Below are 27,695 nucleotides of genomic sequence, written 5' to 3'. Positions count from 1 at the left end.
AACAAGCAAAAAGAAACTCCCTAGAGACGGGCTGGGAGAATAAGAGACTGAGAAAGAGGGAGAGAGGGAGAGAAAGTAGATCACCGCAGTGTGTTCATTGGGACGAATGAATGAATAAATTGAAGGTGATAGCAACGCTGGCGATCCTCACAGCAGTGAGACATTATTGATTTCTAAAGAGAAAATGCATTCTTTATGCGCCCAGGGAACTCTCTCTCCTTCTTCCTCTCTCGCCCTTTCTCTCTTTCTCTCCTTCTCCCTTCTTCTCTCTCTGCGGCTGTTAGCTACCAGAAAGCACTCTGGAGTAAAATCCGATCAGGGCCAGCATTACCATGTCTGGAACTAGTCAACACACTCTTTGGTTAGCACTGAAGGTATGTCTCGTCCACCAGGCTGTGAATAAGCATTTGCATTTAAGGTAGCACGTGCCTCAAATTGACATTTGTCAGGGATCCCTGCACTTTTCAGGTGTCATTTTCTAAGAGTTTCAAAAGTGAATATTTGATAAAGGAGAACATTTCTCTCTTCTGAAAATACTGTATATAATGCATTGCATTTACTTACCTATAATATACTCTGTGTGTGTTTTGCATGCTTGTGTATTTGAAGATGCTGTGTTGCAAGGGGGAGTATATCACTTTGGCACTGAGCGATAGCGCCGCAAAGTTATCAGCTCTTTTCATTTCTGGGCTGACACTCTGGGTGAAAGATTTTGAGGTGAGGTGCGGAGTTGTGGATTAAAGATGATATCAAAGTCCCGCGAATAGGTATAGCGCTTCTGCGGAAGTGATGGAGAGAGATAGCAGAGGTAGCCCCAGTTCCCGGTGATAGGCAGAGACTACAGCCAAGTTTATCATGAAGTACAGGGAAACAGTGTCGGATCAAGATGGTGGCTAGGTGTGTGGCATAGTGTGCCTCGATGACATATAGAATGGATGACTTTGATTCTCAAGGACAAGGAGAGTAGCATGATGCCATTACTTGAACAAGATGATGTAATTGCCTTGAGATTTGCTGACGTTTAGAATTCTTTATTCTGCCACAACTCTAAATGGCCTTTAATACAGTATAACAAAACAAAATTACAGATCACATTTTATTTATATAACACATTTCTTACTAGGAGGCAATGAATGAATACTAAATCATAACAAACATGACATGTTATACAAACTAAGATGAATTAATACATGAATAAAGAATAGACATAAATACAACATTTTACAATAAATGGTTGGCAGATATTACAAAACACTTTAAAATATTGGACTAACGAGAGACCTAGACCTATAAAGTGCTTACCTGCCTAAATGGGGCATATTACCTGAAACACTATTGGACACAAACAGCATTATTGAACACAAGAAACATGATGGAAATTGAAAGAGGACAACCACAACACAAAGTAGCCTAACCTGTGACAACTGTGCTTCTGCATCTAAAATGCAGGGAAGGTAGTCTGTCCATTGGGCACACATAGACATATTAGTGCCACGACCACCATGGAGGAAATCTCTTTTTTATTTTGAGGAGCTTGGCTTACAGACAGAGAAGAAATGTGTTCCTCTCGAATGGCCGTATCCAACAATCGCTTAGCAATGAGAAGATTAAGTGCACACATTAATCCAGGAGTCAGAGCAATCTTGTAATCCACTCAGTATGCTAATTGCTTGTTCTTTTCCTGCAAAGGGGTTTACAGGCCATTAAATGGCGCTGTGCAGTTGACAAAGGATCGCCAGTGTGTTTCCTCACCCACTCCTTCTTGGTCTTTCATTGCCTCTCTAATTTCTTACTTGGATAGGAGCTGTTGCACACCCACACAGTCTGCGTTATTTCTTTTATCAAAAGACAATATACAGATTTGAAGTCAGATGGAGACTTCTACAGCAATTCTAAAGCCATATCCAGATATCAAAATATATTGCTAGACTTGTAATGGATTGCCACTCAGTTCTTTTTTTTGAAAACCTCAATAGACATCGGTTATCATTATAACAATTGTTAAAGAAGCAATTATATTTTATTTGGCAGTTCTACAGTTTCCTTCCCCATGTTCAAATCGGATATTTGCAAACCCCTATCAGAAATAGAACCCTCGTTTTGTAGAAATTATGTTCGAGCCTTTAGACACTAGGTTCAATTGAGCCATGTTTCACTACATACCACAAAAGTATTTCGTAACATTTGGCCTTATTTGACAGCCCTACAAGTAAATAATAGAAAGGGAACTGAGTGCTATTGTCTTCCTTAGTTAATCCCACACACTTTCTCTCTCCTGCGGCCCTTCTCCTAGCCTTTTCTCAGGAGGCTCTCGCCAAGGTAAAGTGCAGCTCTTTGCATCACTGCCTAGGTTGCCCCCCCCCCCCCCCCCCCCCGCAAGTGGCCTCTGTGGCAGCGACATGATTGATGTTGTTTCAAACCTGGTTCTGTACTACACTGATACAACAGCCTTGTCAAAACAAGCCGACAGCCAGTGTAAGGAGATGAAGATAGTTGCAGATAATTAGAAGATTTGTGCTCGGCATTGGCTGGTGCCACCTGCCAAGAAACGGGGCTGTGACGGATGACTCAAACAGACAATGTCGGCGTGTAGCTTGACTGCAAAACGCGAGCGGTAATGACCGGAGTGTGTTTTTTTGGACGCTCGCTAATGAGCGTGGCCATTAAGCGTAAATAGCATTTTAAAAACCTGGGGTGTTCTGGAAGGAGAACGTTTTGGCAAAACTCTGCTTGCTGTAGGTAGCGAATATGGCAACCTGACTCAGAAGAGGTCCTGTCACACCCCAGCCTTTGAGTTATATCCAGTCTTTCCAAGTGTTTTGACTTGAGGGACCTCGTCGTGTGTAGGAGTGTGCTTGTGTAACTGGTGTTGTCACGTTGCCCGTGGGCAGGGCTGCCTTTTAGTCTGCCCACAATGTGGCGCCAACTTGATGACCACCTCATATACGCAATAGTGATACAGTCAGATCAACAACTATCAGCTTAAGAGTGTGACGTGTCCTTCTTGTTTAGGCAGCCTTCTTTCAGTCTTTGCAGTGCAGTGCCAGTCACTGTGACTTTGGGTTGTCTCCTGAGATGGGTAGAGGTTGTGTCGAGGGTTTGGGGCCCGGGTTCAAGGCCCAGTTTGGTTTTGTGTGGGTGACTGCTCCCAATATTGAGCAACCGCTAAACAAATATCCACTGTTGTAGGTTGAGGGAACCAAACAAGAAGAAAATGGATAACCATTTACTGCACTAAAAGGATACTGGCAGTTAGGCTATAGGGTTTTGATCTATGACTTTCATGTCTGTTGTGTTGAGTGATGGGAAAGGTATGCATACAGATAAAAAACACAATGAGAAAATGTTATCCACTGAAATGGACCTTTAGCCTGGGTAGTGGTATTTTCCAAAAACTTAGCTATAAGCCAACTCATTTTCCTGAGCACTTACCACACAGTAAGCCTTATACTATAGACTAAATCATGCACATGCTCCAGTCAACCAAAGCACCCGTTAAACAGGGCCCGCAGAGAACCAATGCCTTGCAAAAGGAGGTCATCCCCGCACATCTTTTGATCCTTCCATTCTTCATTGTTGAGGCAAGTGGCGTATCGAGGGATCTATCATAGCGACCAGCTTTGAGTCCCCAAAATTACAAACAAACTAAAGACGGGAGGATCGATAGAATGTGTCTCAGCGAATGATGAACTGGCACTTCTGGAGGAAAATCAATCCCTCTCTCTCTCTCTCTCTCTCTCTCTCTCTCTCTCTCTCTCTCTCTCTCTTTCTCTCTCTCTCTCTCTCTCTCTCTCTCTCTCTTTTTTTTATCTCTTACCCCGGGTCCTAAAAACTGTCCACACGTAAAGCCACAACGCAGTATTGTTTTATTTTCTTTGTGTACGTGCGTGGAAGGGCTCTTTACTAACACAATGTTTTTTTTCTTCATTTAGGATTGAAGACTACTGCTACTTTGATCTGTAAGGGCGCCAACCAATAATGGCCCAAAGGATAAGCAGTAGAAGTAAGTGCTTTTGGATAGATTTACTGTCCCAACCCCTGTACCTGTTGACACTGGCGAGTCCGATGCAATGTTGTTTTAAATCATATGTACCCAATTCATCAATGCATAAATGAAATGGGTAGTACATTGGGTTACTCATTGGTTAAGAGAACATTAGATCAGTAAACATGTACCGGGTTATGTCTGTGATATGTTGTTTGAGACAGCTATTTGGTCTGATAAAAACTCTTCTCTGAGGAAAGAGTTGTGCATATAGCCTAATTTACGTTGTTATCTGCATGTGGTAGTATGTTATGATATGTCCTATGAACCATATGATTCTGTGTGTGTGTGTGTGCATGTTTGTGTGCATGCTCATTTTAAATGTGTTCCCATTAAATGTGTTCCCATGCGTCTGTCATGGCTGTTACCTGACGCTGTGATGTGGGGAGCTGGGAGACAGCTCCAGTGCTCTTGTAAGGCAGCACTGTCGACACTGGAGAGTTTTACCTGTCAGCAGTACCTTCTGATATTTGGGCTGCAAGATGAAGCCTGAGACAGGTATCTTTTTGGGGGGGCTCTTTCTTTCTATTTCTCTCTTTTTCACACTCTTTCACTCTCTCTCTCTCTATCTCTCTCTCTCCCTCTATCTCAATCTCTCTTTCTCTTGCTCTCGCCCCCCATATTTTGCGCTCACATTCCACTCCAAGCCGGGGGCGTGTTGCAGGCTTCTGAGCTGCTGTGTTACACTGGTTAAATATTTATATGTGTGGGGAGTTTGACGAGTCACCTTGACACCTCACTCCACCCCGATTCTAATGTCTTACAGCTCATCACATCATCTGACTGTGCTTTTAATGAGGGAGTTTACGAAGGGCAATATACATTGCATTGGAGCTTAATTGTATGAAGGCACACTGCTGAAACAAGAATGATCAAAATAAGATACTATGATTATGAATCTATGATTTATTTTCATACACAAATAAGTAAATATTTGACCTGTCATGCGAAATATATTTGCAATGATATTCTCTGAACAACAACACCTGAAGTTCTCCACAACACCAACCATGCCTAGTATTCCACTTACAAAGATTTCGCTGTTGGTCTGCAAACATTTCATACATTTCCCAGAGATGACAGTAGTAGAGGGATATTCTTAAATGTCAAAAGCAGAAATGCTGCCACCCTGTCAGCAGACCTCTTTAGATCCCAGCCAAAGCAGTGAGACAGCATTGATCGCTGCCATGCTCTGCATAATTCTCAGCCTCATCCGGCAATAAAATGATTAGCCTCGGGGGAGAAGAGTAAACAGGAGCAAGTAAAAGTTGCAAATCATCACTTCGTTCCATTTTTGGCATTTTCTCCATAACTCGTCATGTAGACTAGGCCCTATCTCCACAATCTGCAGAAATATCAATATGGATTCATGATTCTCCCTGAAGCAAGGTCCTTAGCTAATTAAATCTGTAATCACTTTGTACTGTAAAAACTCAAGGGGGGGGGGGGGGGGGGCTGTTTATATGAAGGGCAGTAGAGTTTTATTTAACAAAGAAAGCTAATTGGGTCAGAGTGATTATCCATGTACTGTAAAACACTGAACACTTTCTATTCTCCAGACATAGCTTCTCAGTGCTCAGCCAGGCTAAAGCACACCTTTTCCTTATGAGTGAGAGACATTGGGAGTGTCAGGGTGGAACAAGACACCAGTTAGGGTATGGGTTCAAAAGACAAGCTGTTTTTGTTTTGAGGATCAGAAGTCAGTGATGGGAAGGGAATGGTAATGGGATTTGGAAGCGCTCAAGATAGTTTTAACAATCTCACTCTTACGCTGCCGTTTTTTATTTATTATTTCCAATGCCACACATTTTATAACAGCATTCTCAGGGCACAAAAGTCAGTTGTAGAAATGTGATTGTAGAACCAAAGTTACAGTAAGTAGAGCCTATGTAACATAGTCAGGTGGCTGAACGGTGAGGGAGTCGGGCTAGTAATCTGACGGTTGGCAGTTTAATAAGGCAATAGTAGTGAATATATTTCATATTGGTGCTCCTTGAATCTGTTGACTTGTTGCCAGTCTTTTTTGCATTACACAGTGAGTCAACAGTATCAAATGACATACAGTAACACACAAAGAACACCTCACTTTATACTTGGAAGACAGGTATTAAGATTGCTAAGGAAACTGTTTTGTTGGTGTGCTTTCACATAAAAAAAAATATCTAGTAACAGTAACTACTGACCTCTGCAGGGTTTTTTATTCACATTTGTGCTTGTACCCGGGGCACATCATCTCGAGATCCCTGAAGGAATAAAGGCCATCCACAGTATGTTGGAGTTATCCTTGCCCTGAAGGTAGTCTTCTCTGTGAACTGATTTCAGAGAGTTGTGCTCCATATTTTCCAGGAACATAAGCTCACAATCATCTATTCTTTTACACAGCTAAGATATTTATCTTTTTTTCTTACTGTTGTTTAGACAGTCTTGAGCTAATACAACCATGGATCTACTATAGCATATTTTTTATCTCCGCTTTCCATACTCATCTCCTCCAAGAACACCGTTACAAACTTTGAATTGTGTCAAGATCACATTTTCGGCAACACCAGAAAGACGTGGCGTTGGAAAAGCAGCTCGGGCCACATTGTTTCAAATGAATTACTCAGATGAGAAGTTATGCAGACAATTCGTCCCCGAGTCACGTTGTGCCATGCCTTTCATATCAGCATCTGGACTAAATTGGTGCTGTGCAGTAAAGCCACAGCTGCTCTGCCTGTTAGGGCAATAAATTATCCCAATTAGGAGGCAAACACAGAGTCTGTCTGACACTCGTGCCGTTCGCTCTGACCCACAGACTGGGACGTGTTGGAATGAGGCTGCCATGACGTTACGGAGCGTCTTCCAAACACCTGATCCCCTTCTCTTTCTACCCAACCTTCAGTTCCACAGAAGGTCAACTTCTGCGTGGACAGGGAGAAATTGATCACAGTTGCAGAATATTCATTTGAGAACATTTAAATGCAAGACCTTGTGCCATGGTGTGTGACCAATTTAAAGAACGTTGGGTAATTTTCAGGGATGATTAATTGCCTTTAGATGACTGACTATTTCTATTTTTTGTTGGACTGAGCTGGACTGGAAACTTAGAAACATTTGAGAAACTCCACAGTTAGTTTGCTATTAAAATACCCATTACTCTTCCAATGACACTATTACTAAACAATATGTATTGTCAATAATGAGGCTAGGTCTTTCAAAGACAGAATGACTTTAAGCGGATAAAATATAGCCAAAATACTTGAAACAGTCTGCAGATTGAAAATCACATCATGGTTCGTACTCAGGAGGCCTAACCTCTCAGGTGGTCTCCTTTTGAGCCTGAGTAGTCTAAATGCTGTAGGCTGAGTAAAGGGCTTCCATCCTGAGTGCTCCCGCAACCCCCAACCTGCACATCTCACCCCTCCACATCCTCCTTAGTCTCTCTACTGTCTGTGAACACGCCAGCGAGCCAGCGCAAGTCCGACAAGAAAAATGAAGTGTGCCACTTCCTGTGGCCTCGAGTGTCTCTCTGAATAATGAGAGGGCCTCTCGGACCCCCAAACCCTCGCTTTTCATTCTGATTTTCCTCCATTCTCCCCCGTAAAGACCCAATCTGTACAGAGAAAGAGAGGGATGAGGGCCTCTGGGTTTGTGGTCATCTTGGAAAGAAAGTGTTTTTCTATACACCGTCTGCCTGAATCTGAACAATGAATGAGAATGAACAGGATAAAATGGGTTTATTTTTTAGGTCAAATTTGCAGAAAAACACACTCCTGCATTTTTCTTTCTTTTTTCCAAGCCGATAAATGGGAGTATGTAGAGAAGAACTACAAAATAGAACTTACTTAGTGCTCAATTTCCTGTCCTCGTTTGCAGCCTGACCAGTGCGTGTGACCCTTCTCTATGACATGCCGGCTCCGCCTAGTTGCATTTGTGAGTAACAGGGTCTCTTTGCCTATTGTGACAGTAGTCTCATGGTTATGGATCAAGCGGTCTGTGTGATGGTTATACGGCCAGGGGAACGAATATTGAGTCCATTAGATAGCACTGTATGGTAATAACAATGACGAAAAAGGACGTCCCATATATGTTGGAGTGATGGTGCCAGGGGACTGAATGGAGTCCATTATACATTACTGCATGGTAATGGTAATGGTGAGAGGGGGCATCCTTTGTGTTATGGGGATGATGCCTGGGGAATAGTGTTCTCCTCTATCTAATGGTGATAGTGTTATAGCTGAGGAGGAGGGGAGTCATTTCTGTGTGTTATGATAACGGCACAGAGTGCTGACCCATGAGTAGGAAGCGTGAACATCCAGCCCAAGAAAAAAACTAGCCGAGTGGTCGGCCACATGCGCGTGTGCTTGCATACAAGTAACCCGTGCCGCGCGGCAGCTGAGGGTCGGAGCTGGCGGATTAGTTAGCTGTCTGCTTGACGCTTCGCCGCCCCTGTGATGTATGTTTATGGCCCATCATTGCAAGCCAATTACTCTGCCTCGCTGTGGGAGTGCCGCCCCAATGTCACATCACCACCGTCAGTGTCTCTGTGGGAAGAGGGACAGTTTGACAGTCAGGAGTGTCTGGGCATCCTTTGCAAATCCAGCTTTTCCAATGGGCTCCTGAGATTGGATTGTGCCATAAGCCACTGAGTAATAGAGTCTGGTGGACACGGGGGCTGCTGCGGGAGATGAGGGACTTTTGTATTGAACATTGTGTGAACGTGCAAACAAGTAGACTCCATTGCACACTCACTTGCACACAAAAGAATGGATGTGTATCATCGATGTGCATACTGCAGAAATTGGAGCACTCATGTGCATATCACACACACATACACACACATACACACACACATACACACACACACAGACACATTAGTTTACACTAAGGTGCACTACACGTCAAAGTACAGCACAGAAAAGTGTGTTTGCCCAGTGTCTGAAATAACCCTGTGATGCAGAGTGCCATGTTTTCTTTTCTACCTAGATGTTATTGAGGAGTATGGATCCAGCCCATGATCACCTGCAGCTCCAGCAGACGTTCTCCCAGACTTGTGTCTAACTTCTGAACCAAGGTAACTGCTGCCCTGTCATGCATGTACAGAATTGCCTTTGTTTAAAATGTTTGGCTCTTCCTCTAGTTCTTCTTCTGGATAGCTCTAACGCTTACACTGTATCAGATAGTCAAAAGTGAAGTCTCACGGTGACATCACACTGTGGGAGGGAACGCACTGAGAACCGTCATCTCACAGCCACACGAGCCAAACAATGCCATTCTCAGTTGCACATTTCTGCTTCCCAAAAATGGCTTCTGTACCGAATGGGAATCGTTATCCAAGTGCTGTTCTTAGTCTGGTTGTTAGCTCCGGAACAGCGCGTGTTCTCTGCGAGAATGCAGACACACCAAGTTGTAAAGGGGAGGTTGTGTTCTCAGCCCTTTCAGCCACACACTGTGACAGATTCCAAACCACAAAGCTGTGTTTGTGTTGGCGAGCTGAAGGGGCATGCTTGCCCGGAGGGGTTTATCAAAAGGATAAATATTGATTGCCAACATTTACACTTTGTTGGTGTCAATGCTTTTCACACTTCTTTGGTACAGATGGTACAGTTACCAAGCAAAACAACTGTATACAGACATTCCTATTGACTTTGTGCTGCTTTGCTATTCAGGATAGCAAGTAGCAACATGTTCCGCAAATTAGTTGACAAACGGAAATGTTCTGGATAATTGCTGTATTTCAAATGAACAGTTGCTCTTCTTGTCAGCTCGATGCACCAGCCCCAGTATTTATATCTGTGACTAAAGATTACATAAACTCTGGTAGTGAGTGGTAGTCTACACACTTATAAAACACAAGAACTCTCTTCTTCTGTCAAGCAGTTCTACTTGTGCACGCCGACTGATAAGTGAGGCACTCAAATGAATGAGACATTTGACATTTGAAGCGAGGGAGAACTTTAAACGAAATTCAGGAGAGACGGAGGTGATCCACGCCAGATCTGCATCTGCTGGAACCGCAATCTGATGTGGGCCTTTCATTAAACATTCATGCAAACAGCTGTTCCTTCTACAGGACAGCATGAACCGAAAGCTGTGTGCTCAGATTCCAAATCAGGAAAAACAGAGGAGGAAAGAGGCTTGAAAGAAGATCACAGGCATACTCGTCCCAGCTGCCCCAGCTGTGCATAGCAACGTGAGTGTCCGTCAAGAAGAGCTTGCGATAACCATCGTTGTCAGGACGACTTTTATGTAGATCTCCTCACGTGGAGCTTGAGATGGATGGAGAAAATGACTTCTCGACTGAGCTTTAACTACCTCTTTAGTGGTTCAATGATATGGTACTGTGGCAAGTCATCTTTCGTGCTGTGCTATTAAATGCAATGCAAAATGAGCACAACGTGACTGTAAAGCATATGTTTAGACGTTGAAGAACTGAAGTGTAACAACCGTCTTGTTCAAGTTAATGCCGTGGTGTTTCCACAAGAAATAGACACAGATTTTGTAATGCCCCGTAGTGTTGTCATGGATATGACATGATGTGTGCCATAGCGGTTTATGACTAAAGACTGAAATCCCCTGATGGCGCATAAAAGCTAGGCTGATTGATATATGTTCACCAAATATGAAGTCAATACAGGCGAGGCAGGCAGTGTAGTGGTCTCTCTATCTCACTCTCTGGGTCTCATGCATCCTGATCCTCTCTTCCTAGGCTTTTAGGTAGACTGACGTATGGGTGGAAGAAGGGGCTTGATTAAATGTCCAGATCAATGCTGCATGGAAATAGATTGGACATGCACAGTGCTGGGGAAAAGGACTAGTTTATTTTCCACCTTCCATATAAATATACTGCAGATGATCTTTTAAGAGAGTAACATAATAGCATTCTCTCCTCCTTTGAGAAGCGCAGATGACCCTCCCATACAGAAGCATCAGAGTTGCCATTTCAATGCTAATGTGACAACTGTGATTGCCAATTTACAGCACACACAAAAAGTGCTGGCCCGCCAAATTAATGGACGGGTCGGCAAAAAGAATGAAAAACACAAACAATATGGTCGGTCATAACCAAATGCCATTTTAGATTTCACCTCAGCAAACAGGTACTAAAATGTGCAATGTGAATAATTGTTTCGCTAAAGTCCGTAGAGTCTGTCCGTCTGAAGTTTCTCATTAGCATAGTCACACCTTTCATCGTCCGCCTGCCATGCAAAATAATGCAGTGGCAAACTATTCCTTATGGAAATCATAGTAATAAGCAGATGATCCCCTTTAGAAATAACAGCTGGCTGTGATTTTCTAATGGAATAGCCTCATCGCAGGTTGTCCTTTCTCATCCATCCCCAGCCACTATCTTCATATCCTTTGATGGCAAAACCTTTTTCAACCCTCTCCACATTACGATACCATTTATGGAACATACTGTTTAGGTGAAGTGCACTCACCACAGTACCTAAGGGGACATCCTCTTTTTCCGTGTGTTTGTTTCTCAAACTTTTCAATCTCTCCATAAAACCCAAGAGGAGACGCTGGCAGTTTGTAATTTATTTAAAATGTTACGGAACTAAACCTATTAGCTTGGAAATTAAATTAGTGTGTTAGTAGTTTGTGGTGATAGATTGGAGGAAAATTCTAATAGTCTAAGACAATTCCAATAACAAAGGCTTTTCAGGCACTCCATTACTCTTTATAAAGCCTTTCAACTTACAGTTCATTTTGAATGCGCTCATGGGATCTGCGTTACTGAAATGACCAGAAGAACACATTGGGATCTACAATTTAGTTAGCAATACATACATTATTTCAGAAACACAACAGAATTTTATGGAAACTTGGAACACTGTTAGATGGCCCCAAGATTCAGATTAAGCTATTAGAAGCCCAGATCAAAAACAGAAAGAATAAGTGTCTCAATCTCAATAGCGCTTAAAACCTTGACCTATGGGTTTAGTATTCCGAGAATGTTTTCTCCTCCTAACCAAGGCATTTTAAACTTCTCCAGTATTGGGATGTATAGAGAATAAGTAAAACAATATACCTGATAGCATGATCCCTCCAAACAAATGGACTCTGCTCTTGTGTCAAGCAAGAGAGAGAGATAGAGCGTAAGTAGGAGGAGGGGGGGGGGGGCAGTGAGATTAATGTAGATCATCTGTCATAACCTGGCTGCAGATCAAAAGAGAGCCTTGGCAGGCACCGAACCCACTGGAGCCTCTTTTATATGCCAAGCACCAGCTTCTCTGAGGTAGACGGCACACAAGGGCCTGGCTCCAGGCATCTGTGTGTGTGTGTGGGGATGGGTGAATGTGTGTGGGTGTGTGTGTGAGTGTGTGGAGGTGGAAAGGTGTGGGTACGTGCTCCATGCCCCAAGGCAAAAATCTGGTTCCAGAATTTCCGAGAAAAGAATGGAGAATGTGTGATGCACAGACACTAATGGTGTGAGGGGATGGTGTGGGAATTAAAGACCATGGAAAGCAAATCGAGGATAGGCAAGTACACCTTAAGAAATAGGTATTGCCTGCATCCAGTCTTACTACCTTGTTAGCACCTCCAATTATCAAATATGTTTAAAGTTCTCTACAAAAAAGCTCCAACGGCATCAATTTAATCTTGAAATATATTTGTTATCAAATAATTAAACACAGGCTTGCAGATGAACTCAAATAGTAGATTAATGGGATTTGTCCTGGTTTTGTGCAAGTCCTTTGGAACGACTAATATATTTTACACTGTGTTCTTCTCACTATCCTACTGAAGTGAGCCGTAGTAAAAAAAAAAGTATTACACCAACCGAACAAGCACCTCTATTCAATAGGTTCCTTACAGTACAGAATGTGCTCACTCCTTTAAAATCAAGGTCAAGCACATTTCCAAAGTACTGATTCAGCAAACTTGTTAAAATATGTACAGTGGAGGTGCCAGTTGTAACCTTTAGAGATTAAGTTGACATTAAAAGGGGGGAAAGTGGGGACACACCAAACTACCTAGTTCCTCATCTGATGCAAATGTCCTCTCTCACCTCTATCAGCCAAAGTAATTATGGAGGACCGCTGTGACATATCCGTCTGCAATATAGGGTGGGGAGTGCCTAGTAATAGGTCATAGAAATACACCCATCCCTCTGGGGTAGGGAGGGAGACAATTATCTTTGCCGGTGGAAAGCCTCGGCACAGGGGAGAGTATTCCTCGACGCCCTAATATTCCTACCTCCGTTTCAAGTCCTCGTCAAGTTAAAGTATCGTCTACGCTGTTGACAGCCTTGAGGGACTCGGGTTGAGAAAGTGACATGGCTGTGAGCATGCCTGAGGCTGTATGGTTGTGTTGGTTGTCGCTGTGTGTTCTCTCCGTTTTGGCTGCGGGAGCTCCATCAATTTATTGTTCAACAGATGCCCCATCTCTGCATTGTAGATGCCATTATCCTGTATGATAAGGCTGGTGATATTGAGTTTTGTTGGATCATTGAGAGGGTGGGTATTTTGCTTACAATGCTGCAGCTTTAATTTTTTTCCCCAGTAAACACATAGCAAAGCGATTTGCCCGTTCTCATTTTTCCATATTGGAATGCCACTTTCCATCCTTGCGAATGAGCAGAGATGTTGCATGGTTTTTTATTTTCCCACAGCTTAAGTGCCATTTCCTGCAGTCGAGTTGATGGCACACAGGGGATGGTTTGTGTGCAGGAGTAGGTTCATTGCAGTCGTAGAGCTTGACCCATCTGCCTGGAGTCAGTGGGCTGAAATACCAGAGTGGCTTATGTTAACCTATGGCTTTTTGTAGTGGCTGGTGGGTTAGCACCCACAGTGTATTGGCCAATTGGGCTCTCAGCCCAGTAGCATGGCCCCGCAGAGTGCCCTTTGCTGTTCATTGAGACACAGAGGGCCCCACGGCCAAACTGTCAGGTTATCCTCAGCACTCCATGATGCCAGGTCACAGCAGTCACAAAGTAACTTGCTGTGCTTAGACTCTAACCAGCAGCAGACACTGTACTAAGTTGTCTTCCTTGTGAAGTAAAAAGAGGGAAAAGGAAGGCTTTTGGGGTATTTTATCAAGATGTTAGTTAAAGTGGTTAAATACCATTGCTTAACGTGGAGAAATAATATATTCCAGGCTTGCAATTATCTTTTCAGTGAAACAAGTGAGGTTGAGAAATATGCATTTGTTACTATAAGTGTAAAAATGGTCATTCCTTGTGAACTGTAATAAAGGCTCCCAATCGTGGTGAATTTGACAATTAATGGTCTCATATATCATTCAAATGATGTGCATTTAACAGTTGGTTTTGGCACAAATCTTCGGATCTTAATTTGGTTTCAAGGATCTTACCCGCATGCAAATGCATGGGTAATTAAGATAATTAAACCTTTGATGTTCCACATATTGTAATCTCATGCTCAGCAATAGAGAGGATTTGCAAAAGGTATTGCATCGCTTTTTAATGGTCTCTTCACAGCCATTTTAATTGATGTTAGTGAACATTTTGAGAGTCGGTGTTCACTTCTGGTTTTGAAGAGGGACATTATTCTCAATGTGCATTGATCATGATCTCCATTTTAAAAATGTGCAACATGCAGCTGTTTGCTAATAGCTGATTCAACTAGGGTTCCTCCGGTTGTATGTCACACAGTATCTAGGTGATATGGAACCAATGAACTCTTTGTTAGGAATGTTAGGAATTTTCCTGTTGTCAAAACAGTTGTTTTCAAGGACAATCTAAAACCACTAGAGATGAACCAACCCACCATTAAAAATCATACTGGCGTTGACGTGTATTAGCACCAAATCTAACTTCCTTTCCAGTCAGTGAAAACCAATACAGTATACGGATCCCTGGTGCTTGACAGCTTCGTTCAAACATCTAACAAGTTAGCGCTCTGATTGTATGTGGAACAGATGTGTGTCGAATGCGTGTCTCTACATCTACAGTACATCTAAAACATTTCCGTTGTCCAAGTTAAACCCATCTATGTGCTGGGTAGCCTGTGTAAGCTCATTGACCATGCCTACGCTATATTAACAGTGCTCCCATATAAATAGATGTTTCTTCAAGTATTTGCTATATGCTTCTTTATCTTGAGATCATAAAAATACCAATTTTATTTCTATTACCTTGAAAGACTTCCAAACATGACAGCTATTTCATAGTAAGGAGTAGTGTGTTCTGCAGATCAACAAAATGTGTGCATCTGCAATATGCATGATGTATGTGAGAGAGAGAGAGGATGTAATAGAGAGAGAAAGCTGGCTGAGCTTTTATCATCCTTAAATGTACCAAAATGAGTCTTGGGGAAAAAAGAAGCTGTGTGGCTTTTGAAGAATTAATAAGCCTGTCTCATTTGGAGTCTAGCGTCTCAGACAGCCTCTGGAAGCCCCAGTTTCACATTTTCTTGACAGCATCTTTGATGATGGCTGATAACGTACAGCGACTCCCAGGCAGCAGAGCATCCGACAGTGCCTGGTGAGTCAGTGAGACTGGCTCCACTGATCCTGACGGAGCTCTCTTTTCTGGCCCTCTTCCAACTAAGCAAAACCCATCAATGTCTAGGCATAGTTCTCTCCTCCACACAGAGGTTATCACACACGTTGGGATTCCCTCGACAAAACATCAGTGACAGTCACCAGGTCATCTTCAATGTGTCTTTTTATTTCAAGGGACACTAGGTCAGTAGCCTGCCAATTTTTGAATATAATATGAAATTGCTTAACAGGGTGACTTCATAAAGAATTCTGCTAAGTTTCTCAATCCTCGTTGCAGTAAGACCCATTCATGTCCTCATAATGCTAAATGCTTGTCGACTCTTGAAGAATTGTGACTCGTTGCATAAACAGTTTTATTGTGAGTACGTTGTCTGAAAAATGCAATATGTGCATGTTTATCAATACACTGTAAAGTATAAAATTCTACATTAATATCCTGTACTGCACCTAGTTTGTAATTGCAACCTATCCCATTTATTGAAGAAAATGCCTTCCTTTCTAAAATAGTTGTGCGATACAGGAATATTTGCAGCCCAGAAACAACCCTCCTAGAATGGGGACCCTTCACCAAACATAGATGTTACGTCGATAACAGACGTCGACAGGGAGCAGAGTAGAGCTGGCTTGTGACCCTGTTTTAATATGATGCCTCAGGCATATCCAGTGCTCCAATAACATGCACTCATCCATTGACATGGTTACCTTGACAGCAGTGTAGATGCTCAGACAACCAAAAAACGCATTGGGACTGCAAAGAGAATTCCACCCCAAGAAGAAGATAAGGGAATAACTTTAAACACAAAACAGATGAAGACCACTGTCACCTTATGCAATGTGTCATATTCTTAATCCAAGAGCAGATAAGTTCTGTCCAGAAAAACCCGTGGACATGTTTTGTTTATCAATACTCGGTTGTGAAAAAAGAACCCTGCTTTATGGACATGCAATGAAAGTACAGTGTTTTTCTACCTTTTCTTGGGTGTTTACTGAGATCACATGCCTATTAAGAGGTCTCCCCCACAACACATGGCTGAAGGACTGTGTGACAGGAAGGCTGCAAATAAGCCTGAATGAAACAGAACCTTAAACAGGTTACCAACATAGAGGACAAAATTAGAATTGATTTGCTGAGAAAAGGGAGCTGCATTGACAGAGAACTACTGCCATGAATTTGCTATCCTGCCGTCTTTGAGGAAACCTCTGTGACAGAACTGGGCTCTCATTACTCTCTCAGACAGGCCTGCAGCCTGTAGCAGATTGAAAACCAGACAGACATCAGGCTGTATTAAGATTCAGACCCTCCACAATGCTGGCAACAAATGATTGAACTGAGTAGAGGGGGTTTCTTGTAAACAGGCTTTGCACTCCAAAGAATTCTTGTAAACAAGCCATTACACTCCAAAAGGATTTGAGTTATATGACTGTTGAGGTAGGAGAAATGAGACCAAACGACAAATGTATGAGTTGCATCTGCAAATGTAATGTCTAATAGGTAACAGCCACTTGTTTTTGGCTTGATATCAGGTCTTATTGATGCTGGAAAGTGATGTTCAAATGTCGCTCAAAAAGTGTCAGTGTAGAATTTGGTTTCACACTGTGTATGGGCCGAGGCTGAGGCTTAGAGTTGCCTTTTCAATGCCAGGGAAGTTTTTAATACATCTTCCCCTGCAGGGTTAATAGGACAGTGGTTTGAAAATGAAAGACAGAGTCCCCCCATGGGAGCTTTTGTGTGAAGCTGCAGGGAGGTGGTGGAATCTAAACTGAAGTGACACTTGGTGCCTGGGCCGAGGCTAAGGAAAATGAGCTTTTCCCAGAGAAGGGGGAACCTTTGAATAAGCAGATTGACAGGTTGAGCAGTCAGAGGAGATGGGAAGCACTTGTAGTTCTTCAGCGGTGCCGAGAGGTCAGGAGTGTTGGCTATGTGGCAGTTTTGGCTGTACAGTGGCGGTTGTGCTGTGACACCCTGTCAAGCGTCTCTACAGTAACATCTCAGAGCAAACACAGCAGGGTTGTGGTGGCTGAGCTAATTTTCCAGGAACCCAATCATGTTTTACTTTTGTGCCTTGACATGTTTTTCCCCATAATAGGGATGTAGAGGCAAGATGGATTAGGACCGTTTCAAAAGCTTATTACAGATCTTACCCACAAAATTACAGGTTCTTTCACAGGTCTCAATAGATACATCGGCTTAAAGGTGGTGTAGGCAGGTTTTGCGAAGCTAGCTATTTTAGCTTCTATTCCAAACAATTCAACCCATATCTCACCTCCTTCCTTCAAAGCCACAAACACATGAACTGACTACAGAACTGTCGAAAGACTAATCTAGGCTCCGTTTCCCGAAAGCGTCGTAAGCCCAAGTTGATCGTAGAATCCATGAAAGCGAATAGATACCCTACTCTTTACAAGCATGTTTGGGAAACGCATGTAAGAAATATCGATGGTTTCCTTTTTTGCTCGATCGTTGCTATGATCCACCCTTATCGGGAAACGCAGCCCTAGTTAGTCCACGAGGGAGGGAGAGAGCTTTTGAGAGAGTGGCATCTTTTTTTTGACTAATTAATCCATGTTGCATTCACATGTAAGAACACACACAACACTATCATAATTGCCGCCATTCTAGCACCTCTAGCTTGGTTTAGAATACCTCTGTCTAGCCTGGTTGAAAACTACAGTAACACACAATGAGTGCAGGGGCAGACTGTTAGGTAGGTAGACTTACAGGTAGCCCGTCCAATCATTAGTCTCGGAACGGTCTTAATGATTTGTTGTCTTTATTCCTGCGACGACCACAGATGTTGGATTGATTTTATATTACTGTCAAACCTTTAGATGTATTCATTGCTATCAAGATGTGCAGTTTATTTAGGTAAATATGACAAAAAGTGCTTATCAACATTACCTACAACATCAAGTAGGTAACATGTAAATCAAATCAAAGTGTATTTGTATAACCCTTTTTACAAGCAGTGTCACAGAGGGCTTCACATACGCCAATAGAAATGCCCCTCAACCAACCTAAACCCTCAAGGAAGACAAGGAAAAACTCCCAGAAAAACTCACTAGAGGAGAATCAATTTAAGAAACACAAACCAGATAACGGCAGCATTTGTTTTATTACCGTATGCAGTATTCTTTTCCATTTGTGAACCGGATTTGCAATTATTTGTGCATGTCCAATTCACAGTATTATGTCTAAAATGTATTTAGAAGAGAACCAACTCTTATTCACAGCATAAGTCTCAAGTATAATTAAGTCATTATATCATGGATATAACCGCCAGTGCCAGAAAGTGGTTTTGTTAGGAACAAAAAAGGTAAATCAATTGATGTAATTGGGTCACCGTTGCCATTGGAGGCTGGACATAAACTCCACACAAACAAGATAATTGTGCTGTAGTTGAGCTGCTAAACAATGTTTCCACTGGACCCAGACTCTGAGCAAAAGCAGTTTGTTTGCTGTCCTCTTCCAAACTACGTGATGGCAAAATGGAAGTTGTCCTCATTATCTATAAAGTCTCTGTTATGATGCACCCTTGACAGGAGGTCCCTTGAAATAATTATTACTGCTGATGCTCACGTAACACTCTTGAATTTAGTTGTTTAGTTGTTAATGTTTTCATCTTTATATTTTGCTGATGTGCAGTGTGCAATTTATATTCTCATTAACTACTGGGACAGCCAACTCCTTCATGCTGTTAGGCTGACTTGTGAAGACCGGACAAATCAGCAAGAACAATAGAACACAGTCGCAAAGGATGTTTAATTAGAGCATATTTTCATGTATGGTTTAGATATAAGCTTGTCACCATTTCAGCCAAATCAACCGAAACGGTTGAACATTAGTTATTGTCTGTGACCAATTTTTATAGTGTATTTCTGCTTTTGATAGTCATTTGGACACCACATTGCATTTTAGTTTGTTCCAAATCAAATAAGCCATTATAAAAGCAAGGCCATGGCTCAGGCATTTAATAGCACAATTAAACAGTGGCAGAGTATCTATTGAGCAATTAACCTTTGGTAAGCCAATTATTATTTAGCACTTCATGACAAAAGTTAGGCCCTGGAGGAGCCATGTCCAGGTTTAATAGTTAAATATTAAAGGTTCTTATGCACAATAAAAGATTGGAATGAAAGGCCATTTTAATGGACGATTAGTAGAAACTGCGTGCTTCACAGCAAGTATTGAGTAATTGGTGTTGAACTGCGACACTGTCTGGATTGAGGAAAGTACAAATGGATAAAGGGGGTTTCTTAGGCCTGGTGATGAGTCTGAACGGGATAAGGCACAGATCCTTAGATGGTCCCAGGCAGAATGTGAATGTGCTTACTCAAGACCTTGAGACCCCGGTTGCCTGTGATGTCTGTGAACCAGATGCTTCATTGTCGCTATCACATCCTATCCCAGTTGCTAGTGCTCAGGTTGCCAAGGAAACCACATGAAATTGCCCAAATCAATGCTCAGTGCATTTTTTAAAATTTGATCTAACTTTGACAGCATTTCTGAATATACCTTTAAGACCTATTTTGCACACACATTTTGCATCATTAGAACATACTGTGTCATGTGAATGTATAAATGGCATTGTCGACTGGAGCGGTAATAGCCATTTTTATGTGGCTCAGACCGGTAGGATGATGCAGGTCTTTATTTCCTCTAGAGAACACAGAACACTTCAACCATAAACATGTCACAAGCCATACCATTACCCTTACCTTAACGGCCCTCAACATAAGGGATGCAATAATACAGAATAGATTTGATCCCATACAAAGTACAGATAGTGGCATGCAGCCTCTTACCAACCATGGCATGAAAAATGAAGACAGGGTTAAATATGAAATCTACTGTACTTAAAGTTAAATACAGATAGATAGTTACATACTTGGTTGATCTTTAAATATTCAAATTGTGCTATTGTCTGGCAGTAAAGCTGTAGTCGGAGTATTACCCAAGGAGAAAGATTTCCAGTCATCTGTTTTGTGCATTCATGATGCAAAGCAGCTTGTGGTACGTTGAACCAGCTTTACTCCAGGAACTCTGATTGTCTGCGTGAACAGACAAAGTTAAGCATGGGCTTATTTTGATCTCCTTGATTCATTCGCAGGAATCAATAATGATAATGCAGGGTGATCGATAGCTTCCCCCTGGGGACCATAATGCGCAGTTGTTGCCTGTTTGAAATGCATTATGTGTAAGATGTCCTCCGGAATATTGATATGAACGCTCATTTCCTGTGTACCGCCAACCCATTGGTGACGGTATGAGCTGTTAATGAAAAAATCAGTGGGGCTTGTCAACTGTCATCACTACCAAATGAGGCAGAAAGAGAGACTGGGGGAATAATAAAGGACACATTTTGTTGTGTGCGCAATAAAAAGTCTAATGAGTATATTTATAAAAGACACATGCGATTTTCCTGTTTTGAAGGAATTAGTGCACAGGACTAATAAAACACATTTTGTCCGTCAACACCGAAGAATAACCAATCAGAATATTTATATAAAGCTCTCATACCTCACATCACTTCCTGTCAACACAAATTATGACATACAGTAGTGTAAATTATATATTATATATATATTTTGTCAAGTTAAATATCTAAACTTAAAAACTCAAATATCAACACAAATGTAATCTTTCCTTAACCTTCAAGACGCTCATACCTCAAATACAGTCACTAAACTAAACCAGTGGGTACTCTTGAATATGACATTTTTTATGGTTATTCCATTTAAAGTGGTCCTCTCATTTTGTCATGTTAATCTATTGTTGTCTACAGAGCTGCCGCAGACAATTTAGGTGTTATCCTCTAATTATCTGATGCATGGTCCAGTAAGGGTAGAAACATGTAATTCCCTGCTGATTTTGAAAACCGCAGTCTCCTCTGCTCTCCCTTGACCCAAGGACTGTCCTCCAGACCACACAGATGCTAGGTAATATTCTTGTCACACTCTTGGAAACTTTGTTTGCTCAAGATAATTTGTTGCTTGTTAATTACTTATTAGTGTCAGGCCACTAATAGAGACAAGGTCGAGACTGTGGTAAAAGGTTTCCGTTTGCTATTAACAGTATATGGAAAACCAAACTTTACTCAATCTATCACTTAAGCAATGACATACAGTAGTTGAAAGGAAAGACAGCTTGTTTAAAAGAGCCTCTTCAAAAATGTCTCCCTGATCTTAGTGAAAGCCTTTGCTCCAAGGCTGGAATCTCTACCTACACTGTAAACATTTAAGTTAAGTTAACTTAATTTGAATAAACAAGTAACGTGGGTCCTTTTTAAAGTTGAACCAACTAGTTGGGTTAACTAATGACTAATAACTAAACTGGCTATTAAATTAAGTTGTCATTTCCCATTTTGTTGGTATTCTTTAACTTGCAGTTCAGTTGGCTCAGTATCCTTGTGCGAATACAGCTTTTAATACTGGATGGACTTGTCTACTTTTGTTAATAAAATGAAGTTAAATAAACTGAAAACAAAGTTGACTCAGACTACTTGAATGTGTACAAGCATTTAATTTTAGTTTTGCTCAACACAGAAAAACAAATTGGGTTGACCAAACAAAAAGTTTATAGTGTAAGATGAATCCACTTCTCCTTGCACATCCACACCATCATTACTGGTTACCATCTGCCCAACTCGAGCCTCACATTGCCCATCTCCTCTCCTTTTTACCCAGCATGCCCACAGAGTCCTATCTCACCCTCCACTGCCACCTTGGCTCATGAGCCTGCATTGGCTGCCATCTTGGCACTCTAGAATGTCACAGTTGGCTGTCCTTCGCCCCTTATTATGTCCCATACTCCCTCAGCCTTGAGCGTCTACTACACAGTCAAGCCTCATGTAAACCACTCTACCAGAAACCTGGGTCACTAACCTTTTCAGCACCATCTGATTTTCTGCTTGTAACTGACAAACTTTGGCTATTCCCTGTCTGAACGTGAAGGGAGTAGGATGTATAGAGGCAGTCCGCATCATCAATTGAGTGACAATTTGCCACAGACTTGTGTTTGCGTGTGGCTCCTGAGCCAAGCAAGTGCTTGAAAAGAAAAGTGTTGAAACAACTTTATATTTATGAAGATATCTTTCAAATGATTGTACTTGTTTCCCAAACTGCTGAGTGATTAGGCTGGGCATCATGCTGAAGCATATCTTGATTGTTCTGACATTGTCCAATTTTCCACATCCACACAAACAAGAATACTATAAACTTGTCCTCTTGAACAGACATTGATATGTCAAACACAGTTTTTTGTGTCTCAGCTTTCCCAGATCCTGGTGGTGATCCTCAACTCTCCGCCCCGAGCACCAGGTGTCAAGTGGACACTGATGGCAGCGCTCGCTGTGGTATCAGGAGGAGTGTCTTGACAGATATACAGGATTTGGTGTCTAGCAAGCTGAAGATCGTCCAAGAGAATTTCTGAGAGAATTACAACTGGCAGTCAATGTTGGACTGGGTGTTTGTGAGAAGGTTTAGTGTGCCGATGACTGTGAGAACCCTCTGTCACGTTAGTAATGCATGGAGCTTTCAAAACTGACACGCTTATAAGGTTGGAAATCTTAAAACGTTTTCTACAGCAAAGCCAATGGGTGGAAAACTTTAGACTTTCAGAATCCTAAAACATAGACGGTGCCCAATTCAAAGGTGTTCAATTTGTGATTACACTGAATTGACATGCTCCTAAGATTTCCCCTTCTACATAATTTACTTTCACTCAACTGTCTTTGCAAGTACATAATTTGACTGTTGCAGATTGTATTTCTTTCTTGTCGGAGCGGCAGCACATTAAAATAAGAATTTATAATTGCGCAAAGAACGTCTGAGGTACAATTCACAGCTTACACTGTTCACACTAACCATCCCATCGGGACTTCAGTTTAGTTCCTGACCTTTATTCTCGTCACAGTTTGATTTGAGGCTCACAGGTCATCTTGTGGTCTTTGTTAAAGGTCGGTGTGTCTTAAAGTGTACCTTGTAGTTTTAAACATGTGGGCTGGATGAAATTCTCAACTCTGTCAAGCACTCATATCTGTGGTTGGTTTTCCAGTTTTTTTTTTCTCCAGATGGCGGTTGGTGTTGACATAGGTTCTTGGCAAATCTTGGCAATCTTCGAATCAACAGATACTAGTTGCCTATTGAGTGGCACCATGCTTAGGCAAAGAGTACGGTAGTGGATGTAAAGTCAAGCTTCTTTGTGGTTATTCTAACTGCACTTAAGCCATCACAAAAAAGTATGGTATCCAGCATTATTGACTGGTATGCGTTTTCTTGACGTGCATCATTTTCGCCTACTACCCAAGACAACGGAATTACATTATATTTGTGAGCCAGCATCAGCAATGTTCTATCCAAGGAACACTGAGGGAAAAGTGGATCAATGTCTATTTCTTCTGCCTGCCCAAAGCCCAGATGTAAATCTAATTTAGAGTCCTGGGGGATTTTCTGCAAAAAGAGAATGAATTACAACACATGCCAATGGGAACATAGCTAAATAATTAAATTACCTAAGTGTGGACTGACATTTATCTGATTGTGACAATTAATGGCAGTGCGGTCAAACCAAAAGAGAGCATGCGGCTAGTAGTTAATAGCAGCAGACATGTAAATCTTTAAAACATTCTGCACAGGAAGAATATCCTCTGTGATTCATGTGAATGAAATGCTGGTCATGTATTCCGATCTTTGTTTGACCAATCTGGTGCCTTTGAGACTACAGAAAAGAGTCTTTCAACCAACTTTTTCTGAGAAGATGGAACACATGTTGAGTATTAAACAAAGTTAAATTCTGAATATTTTTAGTAAATACCATAGAATTTGGAACACAAACTTCGTAAAAAATACTAAATAGTTATGTGTTGAGGTGATCCATAATTAAATAAGACCTAATAGCATAAAATTGGATGAGAAGTATACTATTTCCAGTATATGTGTTTTACTAAGACAGACAAATTGCTGTTTACAATTGAAAGAAAACCTTATCTACAAATACATAAGTTCCTTCCTTTACCTCAGAACCATGTTCTTGGCCCATTTATCTAAAGGGGTCTCATGTTCTTTTATTCTTTGTACAGTCACAGCTGTGAAATCCTAAAGCAGAAAATCACCTCCATCTGACATTTCTCACCGGGGAAGTAGCAGCCGTAACTCCTAACAGAGTTGGCATTTGGGAGTCTGACGTTTTTGCCTCTGGGATAGGAGTCGTGGGGAGGGAGACGACAGTTGGGGAAGGGTTTTCTGTCCCTGGAGAGGAAGAGCAGAGCCGTCCTATCACTCGTTTCTATATGGGCAGCTCGGTTGGGGGACTGGCGTTTGCTTAACTCCCTTACTCTCCACTCTACACTGTGGGGAGTCTCTTAAAATAGAAGACAATAACACGCATAGGAGATTCTTCCAAGGAGGCAATGGAACACCGCATATGGCAGAAGAGACATTTGGACTTTGTTTTATGTTGTGTGTGGTAGACGTTGAAGCCTAGATTGTAGGATGTTAAGTGAGTATTCGTCTGATACTATGTATCTTACTTAAGGGGTAATTAAATGAATGTCATATTGTCTTTTGATTTGAATCTCTATAAATGTGTGCTAAAAGAGTGATGACAACCACTCAATGCCCACATCATTCTTTTCCTGACATTCAGGCTGTATTTCACGGCTTGTGGTGCACTAACAAGACAAAGCAGACTGGGCTTAGTGCCCGGCATCACTCATCCTAAACACGTTGCAATAATCGCCCATGCATTTCCAATTTGGGGCTAAAATAAAACAAGGTGACAAAATGGACACTACAGCCAGCAGCGCTTGCAAGGGAAAACATGTGAGAGTACACTCAATGACAATGTGACCACTCTTAGCATCACAACCAAAAAGAGGGGCTTGGGTCGAGGTGCCTTGACATCCATTTCCAAGCTGAGAGCTTGATGACTATAAGAAAGAACAACGTGATGGCCTTTAAAAGCCACGTTAAGACATGGCTATGTCATGTTGGTGTAAAAATATATTTTATTGAATGTATTTATTTAGCAGATACAGTTTTTCAAGGCAATTTATAGACCAGGGATGAGCTGTGAGCTGCAGTCAAACGCTCTAATCACTGAGCTATTGTCCACAATTAACCCCCACATATACAGCCCTAGACGATCAAGGAAGGCAAATGTTTGATTGAGCAAAAGGGTGACACGTGGTGTCATTCAATAGGTTACTTAATGCTGTTACACAGAGATTTACTGCCAATGTCATCTGTCATTTATTATCTTGAGATAATAAAGCATAAAAATAGGCTTACTGGCTATTTTTAGACTCCCTTATAGTGGATTATTAGTTGGGCGAAATGCCTTGACTAAATCCAGAAATAAATAGACTATCACAAAGATGGCAACAAAAAGTAAGCCAAGCAGGTTTAAGCAGTGGACTCTCGATGCACACCGATTACAGTCATCAGCAGGCACTCAAAGTCTGATGGAGCGACCTGTTTAAAGAGTAAGAAGACTTTAAAACAGGCATTGGCATGTTGTTTGTGAGTATGCACAGAATCCCCCAAAAAGCACCACTGTCCTGAGACATTCCGGTGAAGATTGCACTGACAGTGAAGCAGGCTTGACCATTTGAGAAGGCCTCCGCAAAACAGGTGGAAACCTTAAAACTCATTTTACTGCCCCCCCATACATCTTTCATAGGGCCTGCCCCTACTGTCTAGCAGCAAGTAGCAGGTAACTGTTTGGGCTTGTTTTCAAAGATACAAGCAAGTCTTCTCCTTCTTGATAAATAAGTAAACACATTCAACTGGGCATAGATGCAGTCGGTGAGCTTCCAGTCAATAACAAGCAGATTTGTTTTCTTCTAAAAGCAGGGCTGTTCACAGGCTACCGATTACCCTTCAAACCCATTCCTTAACAGAGGAATCCACAGAGCTTTGACAGCAGTTTTCTCTGTCAGAGTTTGGAATTAGGCCACACGCTTCTCTTTCCCTGAGGCCAGTGACCTATTCTTATTGGAAAAGAATTGCACCATGCACTTGGCAAACAGATTCAGAAGAAACAAATTATTCACTTTTATGAAAAATCTTCATCTGATTTGGTAAATGTTGCTGCGTCATGAAAAACCTTTGGAAAGGCTCGTAGACTCTCCCCTGAAAATAAGGGATAACACATCGATTAGTATTTTATTATAAAATCTGTGTGCATGTCATGAAACAATTGAACAATAGTGTTTACCAACTGGCTTTGTTGTACAACATACTCACTTATTAAAATTCCATCTTATTAGACCCATTCAGCAGCTGTTTTACATGAGATTAATTGTTTTTTTTAAGCACTTTCTGCTCATTATCATTTTGTCTTGCAAATGCATTTGCTGCAAAGATGATGCATATTCATTTTTTCTGTATGCTTGGAAATTGTTCGGAAATTAGCCAAAGGTGGAGCTGGGCTGGTGTGCTGGCACATGCTGAATTCTAAACACAAACTCCTTGTTCCTGAGGCAAAAGAGGTTTGGTTGCCTGTACAGAATACATGTGAGCCTGTTTGGAAATTTGGAGCATTTTGGCATTTGTTGGAGCTTTTCTAGGTAATGTCTCACCTGTTCATTCATTAATGCGTTTTGTTTGAGTTTGATTGTTAAACCATGTCAGATTCACAATACCACATCTACATGCTTTGTTGATTTTCAAAAATGAGAGCTGACAATCTCTTGCTGTGCTCTGATTTAATTTTTGTTTCATATATTTCTTTCTGGGGGCTGGCAGCAAAGTGGAACATTTTGATAGAGCTGGGGGGTTTTTCACATTGGATTACAAATTATGTATGCCTATTCATATGATTAGTACTGCATAAGGTTTTAGCAAAACACAAATATTTTCCTCTTTGTGAGGTACACTAAAGAAAAAGGACATTCTTTAACTCTTTGGATGCACTTCAAAGGCATATGTCAGTATTTGAAACTCCCCCAAGTAGAAACAACTGGTCATAAATGAAACACTACCTTACTACTCTTGTATAGGATGTTTCATGTGTGCCATGACACACACAACTTCTTGCTGTCCTCTGTGACTGTTGGTGTCATTTGCCATTAATCTGATTCTAATCGATTTGCCAGAGGGTGAAAAGGGGACTCAGACAAGGAAAATTAGCCAATGTCATCTGAGTAGAAAAGTTATTAGTCTTTGCTCTGAGCATAAATGTCAGTGAACAGCGACGCAC

General features: G+C 41.6%; 1 protein-coding gene across 5 annotated transcripts in view; it reads left to right on the top strand.

The window, feature by feature from the left end:
- The window catches only part of mgat4c (mgat4 family member C), a 61,974-nt gene that overhangs the window by 21,770 nt on the left and 12,509 nt on the right, over positions 1–27,695 (top strand). For 3 of the 5 annotated variants that reach the window (XM_084673146.1, XM_084673145.1, XM_084673144.1), the window contains 2 exons: positions 3,933–4,003; positions 9,011–9,098. The gene's annotated coding sequence lies outside the window, so the exon portion shown is untranslated. Of the gene's footprint in view, positions 1–3,932; positions 4,004–4,407; positions 4,544–9,010; positions 9,099–10,097; positions 10,218–27,695 lie in introns of those variants that run through there. The other 2 variants (XM_084673147.1, XM_084673149.1) reach the window with 2 other exon arrangements.

This window comes from Hypomesus nipponensis, chromosome 14 (genome assembly GCF_054491055.1).
Source record: "Hypomesus nipponensis isolate SF chromosome 14, ASM5449105v1, whole genome shotgun sequence".
Taxonomy (NCBI): domain Eukaryota; kingdom Metazoa; phylum Chordata; class Actinopteri; order Osmeriformes; family Osmeridae; genus Hypomesus; species Hypomesus nipponensis.
Note: the sequence above shows the minus strand (reverse complement) of the source record. Positions and strands in the feature narration are given on the sequence as shown.